Source organism: Theobroma cacao, chromosome 2 (genome assembly GCF_000208745.1).
Source record: "Theobroma cacao cultivar B97-61/B2 chromosome 2, Criollo_cocoa_genome_V2, whole genome shotgun sequence".
Classification (NCBI taxonomy): Eukaryota; Viridiplantae; Streptophyta; class Magnoliopsida; order Malvales; family Malvaceae; genus Theobroma; species Theobroma cacao.
The window spans coordinates 3,022,122-3,030,235 of NC_030851.1; the positions used below are offsets into that span (position 1 = coordinate 3,022,122).

Sequence of the window (8,114 nt, forward strand, 5' to 3'; positions counted from 1 at the left end):
TTTAGTCTTTTAGTAATTAAAATATAAAAAAATAAAGCAACACTAGGAGTATATTATAATAAAGTAAAATAATAAAAAAATAGTAATTTTTCGTCAGAAAAAGAGAGAGAAAATATTTAAGAGTGAGCTTCCATGGCAATGAATACTTCTAAGCTTGGACCGTCTCTGTCGGCCATTGTTGCTGTTGTTCATATTTTTTACTTCTTTCTTTTTTGTATTAAAATCTGGTATTTATATTTATTTTGTTTATAAGTAATAATATTTCTTTGTTTTAATTTTTTTTACTTTTTTTATATAACAAAAGCTGAAGTTTGAATTTTTTATCTTATAACCCACATTTAATAATTAAATAAAAAATAAAATAATCTCTTACAACACTTTAATCGATATCATTTTTGTCACGATCCGATACTCTCCTCGAGCCTGTGACAACCATCGCAGTTGTCACGGGCTCGAAGGGAGTACCGAGTCATGACAATTAAAATGGTATCAGAGCTTTTAGTTTTAAAGTTGTTTTAAAAATTTACAGTATCAATATGGCCCCGGGCTAAGGTAGGTTAGGTTGAATAAAATGCATGCATCTGCATATAGAGCCTGAGGTTACCTAAACTTGCTTGTTTCCTCTTATAGATTATCATGCCTCATTTACGCGAACACCCACCTCTCACTAGATTGGCTGGGAGGGGAAAAAGTAATTCCCAACGACTTCAGTTAGATACGGTAAAAGGGGAATCGGCTGCGTCCACCATTCGAGCAGCACCTGCTACTGAGCGGGCCGAGACTCCTCCACATCCTCCACATTCTTCACATCCTCTGCCACCTACTGATATTCCTGCCATGTCTCTTGAGATAGTTCAAGCATTAGCAGCCTTTTTACCACTATTGCTGACCAGGCTCAGGCTGGTCAGGCTCCCCCTATAGTACCACCACCCCCACCTCCAGTTCCACCACTAGTATAAGATGTATCTATTTCTAAGAAGCTGAATGAGGCTAGACAATTGGGTTGTGTTTCTTTTACGGGCGAGTTGGACACAACCGTAGCCAAAGATTGGATTAATCAGGTTTCGGAAACACTCTCTAATATGAGGTTGGATGATGACCTGAAGTTGATAGTGGTCACAAGATTACTAGAGAAGAGAGCCCGTACATGATAGAATTCAGTAAAATTTCATTCTACTACTCCTCCGACCTGGTCAGACTTTTTAAGAGAATTTGATGGTCGTATTACACTTATTTTCATCAGAAAGAAAAGAAAAGAGAATTTATGAATTTGAAACAAGAGAATTTAACTGTAGAGGAGTACGAAGCTCGTTTTAACGAGTTGATGTTATATGTGCCGGATCTGGTGAAATCTGAGTAGAATCAGGCCAGTTATTTCAAGGAAGGGCTCTGCAATGAGATTAAAGAGCAGATGACAGTGACTGGTAGGGAGCCACATAAAAAGGTGGTACAAATAGCTTTAAGGGCCGAGAAGCTTGCAAATGAAAATATGAGAATGCGAGCTGAGTTTGCAAAAAGGAGAAATACGAGTGTATCTTTTAGTCAGCTACCAAAAAGGGGCAAAAACTCATCTGCTTCAGGGAGTACTATCTCTGTTTCAGTGACATTTCCTCGACCTCCATTTTCACAGACACATCGGAGGCCTCCGAGATTCAGCAGATCTGCGATGACTACTTCTGAAAATAGTTTCGGAGGTTCTGATAGATGTAGGAAGTGTGGGAATAATCATTTTAGGCCGTGTAGGGGATCAGTGCAATGTTTTCATTGTGGTCAATCGGGCCACATTAGGAGTGATTGCCCACAGCTAGAACGGGTTACTGCAACTGCTCCATCTCCACCAGCTCGTACGGATAACCAGAGGAGATATCCTTCTGGGTTACCATCGAGGTAGGGAGTAGCTATACAATCTAGTGTAGAGAGTAACACCTCGACATATCCACCTTCAAGACCACAGACTCGTACTTTGACAAGAGTTTTCGCTGTAACGAAAGATGAGGTACGGGTTTGACTTGGAGCAGTGATAGGTACTTTGTCTTTATTTGATAAAGATGCTTATGTTTTGATAGATTCTGGCTCAGATAGGTCTTATGTGAGTATGGCATTTGCATTAATTGCTGATAAAAACCTGTCACCATTAGAGAAAAAAATTGTAGTTCACACCCCTTTAAGAGAAAAGCTAATTCGAAACAGTTGTTATAGAGATTGTGGAGTAATGGTAGGTGAGGAAGAATTTAGGGGTGACTTGATTCCTCTAGAGATCCAAGATTTCGATTTGATATTGGGTATGGACTAGTTAACTGCACATCGGGGCAAATGTGGATTGTTTCAGGAAAGAAGTTGTTCTTCAAAATTCAGAGGGAGCAGAGATTGTATTTGCAGGAGAACGTCGAGTATTATCATCTTGTGTAATCTAGGCCATCAAAGCTTTGAAACTGGTATAGAAAGGGTATCCGGCATATATAGCACGTGTGATCGATACTTCAAAAAGGGAACCTAAATTAGAGAATGTCTCAATAGTTAGTGAGTTTTCTGATGTATTTCCTAACGAATTACTAGGACTACCTTTTGAACGAGAGCTTGAGTTCCTTATTGATTTACTTTCGGGTATCGCACATATTTCTATCCCTCCATATCGAATGGCTCCAGCAGAGTTGAAGGAACTAAAAGTCCAACTGTAAGATTTGGTGGATAAGGATTTTATTCGCCCTAGCACTTCTCCTTGGAGAGCACCAGTCCTATTTGTAAAGAAGAAGAATGACACTCTTCGATTGTGTATCGATTACTGTCAGCTGAACCGAGTGACCATCAAGAATAAATACCCTCTACCCCAGATCGATGATCTTTTTGATCAATTTGCGTTGTGTTGTGATGTTTTCTAAGATTGATTTGAGGTTTGGGTATTATCAGTTGAAGATTAAAGAGCAGGATGTACCCAAAACTGCTTTTAAGACGCGTTATTGGCATTATGAGTTTCTGGTGATGCCGTTTGGTTTAACTAATGCCCCTACAGCTTTTATGGATCTTACGAACAGGGTGTTCCATCCATACTTGAATAAGTTCATGATAGTATTCATAGATGACATCTTAGTTTATTAGAAGAATGATGATAAACATGCTGCCCATTTGCGCATTGTGTTGCAAACCTTCCATGAAAAACAACTTTATGCTAAGTTCTCTAAATGTGAGTTATGGTTAAAGGAAATGATTTTCTTGGGACATGTGGTGTCCAGAGTTGAAATTTATGTCAATCCCAAAAAGATTAAGGCAATCTTACAATTGGAGCAACCGAGAACGGTAACTGAGATTCGTAATTTTTTTGGCTTAGCTAGTTATTATCGAAGATTTGTTCAGGGATTTTCATTAATAGCTGCTCCTTTGACTTGTCTGACTCGTAAATGAGTTAAGTTTGAGTGAGATGGTGTTTGTGAGAGTCGATTTCAGGAGCTAAAGAACCAGTTAACCTCTGTTCCCGTTCTAACACTTTCGGTTGGTGGGAAAGAATTTATGGTATACAGTTATGCCTCTAAGTTGGGATTAGGGTGTGTATTAATGTAGGATGAGAAAGTAATAGCTTATGTTTCCCGACAATTGAAGAAGCATGAGACGAATTACCTTACCCATGATTTGGAGTTAGCAGCAGTAGTCTTTGCATTGAAGATTTTGAGGCATTATTTATATGGTGAGCGTTGTCGGATTTTTACTGATCATAAAAGTTTGAAATATTTGATCACCCAAAAAGAACTTAATTTGAGACAAAGACGGTGGCTAGAGTTGATCAAGGATTACGACTTAGTGATTAATTATCACCTTGGAAAGGCAAACTTTGTAGCGGATGCCTTAAGTCGTAAATCCTTATTGTCGTTAGCAACGCTTCGGAGTTCTTATTTTTCGATGTTACTTGAGATGAAGTCTATAGGGATTCAGTTGAATAATGGTGAGCATGGAACCCTACTTGCTAGCTTCGTTATGAGACATTCATTGTTGAATCAAATTAGAGAATTGCAGAAATCTGATGATTGGTTGAAACAGGAAGTTCAAAAGCTGCAAGATGGAGAAACTAGTGAGTTTAGACTTAGTGATAATGGTAATTTGATGTTTGGAGACCAGATTTATGTTCCTAAAGATGACCAGTTGAGACGAGCTATTTTAGAGGAAGCTCATTCTTCCGCTTACGCTTTACATCCCAAAAGCACCAAGATGTATCGGACTATTAAAGAAAGTTATTGGTGGTCGGGTATGAAACGAGACATAGTAGAGTTTGTAGCAAAATGTCTCACATGCCAACAAATTAAAGCGGAACATCAGAAACCATCAGGTACTCTTCAGCCTTTACCTATTCCGGAATTGAAGTGGGAACATGTGACTATGGACTTTGTATTGGGTTTGCGATGGACACAAAGTGGAAATGATGCTATTTGGGTGATTGTGGATAAATTGACTAAGTCCGCCCATTTTTTAGCTATCCATAGCACGTATTCTATTGAGAAACTGGCGAAACTTTATATAAATGAGATTGTGAGATTACACGGAGTTTCAGTTTTTATTGTGTCAGATCGAGACCCCCAGTTTACTTCTCTATTTTGGTCGAAATTTCAAGAAGCTCTCAAAACTAATTTGAGATTTAGCACTACTTTTCATCCGCAGACTGATGGTCAATCTAAAAGGACTATTTAGACTATAAAAGATATGCTACGAGTTTGTGTCATTGACTTCATTGGGAGTTGGGACAAGCACTTGCCTTTGGTGGAGTTCGCGTATAATAACAGTTTTCGATCTAATATTAAGATGGCACCATACGAGGCTCTGTATGGAAGGAAGTGCTGAACTTCACTCTGTTGGGATGAAGTGGGTGAGAGGAAATTGTTTAATGTGAAATTGATTAATTTGACAAATGACAAGGTCAAGGTTATTCGAGAGCGATTAAAGACAGCTCAAGATAGGTAGAAAAGTTACTCTAATAGACGGAGAAAAAATTTGAAATTTGAAATGGATGATAAAGTTTTTCTTAAGGTTTCTCCTTGGAAAGGTAATAATTTGAACATTCCAAGTATTAAATCTTATTTGATTACACTATTGTGATAATTTGTGGTATTTATTAGATAATGAAAGGTGTGATTCGATTCACGAAGTGAGGAAAGCTCAATCCGAGACACATTGGACCCTTTCGTATCATTGAAAGGATTAGGCCAGTGGCTTATAAACTTGAATTACCCCCGGAGTTAGATCAAATTCACAATGTTTTTCACGTCTTGATATTGAAAAAGTATGTTCCCGATCCCTCCCACATTATAGAGACACCACCAATTGAGTTGCATGAAGATTTGAAGTTTGAGGCGCAGCCTGTACGTATTTTAGATCGAAATGATCGAGTGCTAAGGAACAAGAGCATTCCAATGGTGAAAGTATTGTGGAAGAATGCTCGAATGGAGGAGATGACGTGGGAAGTTGAACACCAGATGATAAACTAATATCCACATTTTTTCTTCGAATCCGGTAAGTGAAATTTTGAGGTTAAAATTTTATTTGAAAGGGGGTAGTGCTGTCAAGGCCGACTTTATAAAATATTAGCCATGTCATTCATGTGATTGACAAAATGCTTGCATACTTGGAAAACCTCGAAAAATCGTCAAAAGTCGATAGTGTACCTAGTGGTGCAACTAAATTGAATTAAGCCTCGAATTAGTCCAAATAGAGATTTTAAGATGAAATTGAGAATTTTAAAATCCCATAATGACTTAAAATGGTGATTTAGAGTCAAACTGGAATTTTCATGACTTAGGAGTAAAATGATCATTTTGCCATCCGAGGTTAAGATGTGAGTGTTGGATGAAATTTTTAACTACGATTGATCATTTGGAGTATAATTTGAGTTTGATAAGTGAAGAATTTTAATTTCGACGTTTTTCCAAGGATAAGGGTAAAATAGTCATTTTGCCACCTCATGAGCAAAATTGTAATTTTACACCACCCAACACTTGTCCAGCACATGAATTTTACCAATTATTATTATGGATAATTGAAGGATTTTATGTGGTGGAGAAAGAAAGCTTAATAGTTAAGAATTTAAAAAAGGACCAATGGTAAGGTGACAAGTGTCAAGCTTTTATTTCTTTATTATTTTCCTTATAAATTAGCACAAAATCAGCCCATTTCTCTTCATATGACCGGCCAAAGCAAGAACAAAGGAAGAACAAAAACCCTAGAGTGAAATTTTAAAAGAAAATTAGTGGATTTCAAGTAATCAAGCAATTAAAGGTAAAATTTCTTGATTTTGACTTGTGATCTACCTTTCCCATACATTCTTTTGCATTTTTCATGGTTGAATCACATGATTTCATGATGGGTCTCTTGCTGGCCGAACACTTAGAGAGAGGTTTTGATATTTGATTTGGTTAGATTTCAATGTATTTTAGTGTTTTTAGTTGGTTAGTGATGTGTAGCATGAAAAGCCAACAAAAAAAATTCATTTTCTCCCATCACCCATCATTGGCCGAATCTTCCATGTAGAGTGTGGATGGTGGATTTGATTTTATTTCAAGTGAATTGGTTAGGAAAATGATGAATTATTGTGAGAAAATCAAGTAGGAAAAATCATAGTATTGATGCACCCATCATGGCCGAAATTCCCAAGAGAAAATGTGAAGATGATTTTGCTAAATTTTATGCTATTTGACAAGTGTTTGATGGTTTGGAGAATTAGAAGAAAATGGAGTTAATTGGAGTTGAATTGGACATATTGGCCAATTAATCGAGTGATAAATCGAATTATGCCAATACCGTTTTATTTAGATACACATTTGAATTTGTGTAGAACACCATGTTTAGACGATAATTCGAACAATTTGCATTCCATTTCATGCATCATATAGTTTTATAACGGTTTAGCACCAATGTGGTAAATTGCTTGATTGTGCATTATGTTTAGGTGGTGAATCCTCCGATAAAGGTAAAGAAATTGTACCCGATGATCGATAGTCGGAGTACTCTAAAAATTTAACTCTCGAAATAGTGAGTAACCTTATCATCATTTTAATTATCTAAAGTGGTCTTTTTATTCGATTTTGTGAATTTTATGGAAAATGAGTTTAAATGGTTAATTTTTAGGTTTTATAAACAAAATGTGTTTAAATAAAATGATTTTATAAATTGTCTTGAAATTGAATGATGGCTTTGAAAATAGAGTAATTGGAGACCATTTGATGTATTATGAATTGATGGTTCTAATTGATTAGCTTATGACAATATTGGCATGAATGGCTGAATTGGTAAATGTGCTGAAAATGTTTGAACTGTTGATTTGCCTTCAGAGGCTGTAAAATAAAATAATTGCCATGTCATGCTATCGCAAAATTTATTGTATAGTGGGTTTAGCTTGTTGCAGTGGGCGGGTTCTGTGGACCAACCTATTAGAGGGGCACAGAATCCGGTTATATATTTACCTCGGTCGGAAAGGTGCGTAGGGTATCTCTTGAGGTATAGTTAGAGTTCACGTCACGCTAAACCACCTCGTGATTATGAACTCTGCTAACGCCAAGGAACGACTGTATTTTTCAAACTAAAAATATGTTTATGTGTATACGAAACTTTTTAACAGCCTTGGTGGACTCGGTTAAATGCCTCGGCCAAAATATTCCCGAGAATGATTTTGGCAAGAGCCAAGCTTTTAAGATTCTCATAAGCCATGTTGATTATTTAAATGAAATGAATATTTATGTTATGAAATACATGTTGAGATGGAATATTTTAATCGTCTCCATTTACTCGACTTTAGATATTTTGGATGATGTTTGTTTACTCACGGGGATTATATAATTTTACCACCCTATTTTCTACCCATTTCAGGCTCAGAATAGGTTGTAGATAGCTGATTTCATCGAGGGCTACTATTGGATTTGCATCCTCAAAACTGTAGGTTCACAGTCTTCCTTATTTTTGGTTATTCGAGGGCCCACTGGTTATTATAAATTAAATTAAATATTCTGGCTCACTGTATTGCAGTATGTATGAATTTATTTTGCTTTTACGTTGTAAAAAAAATTTATTTACATATAACTCTAAAAATACTGTTTTATAAGAAAATAGAATATTTTATTGAATATTTCTTTTATTTTTTT

The 8,114-nt window shown here is 36.4% G+C and overlaps 1 long non-coding RNA gene across 1 annotated transcript; it reads left to right on the forward strand.

The window, feature by feature from the left end:
* On the forward strand, positions 6,217-7,883 carry LOC108660880. Its single transcript, XR_001926579.1, has 3 exons — positions 6,217-6,255; positions 6,926-7,008; positions 7,843-7,883. It is a non-coding gene; the product is annotated as an uncharacterized LOC108660880 (long non-coding RNA).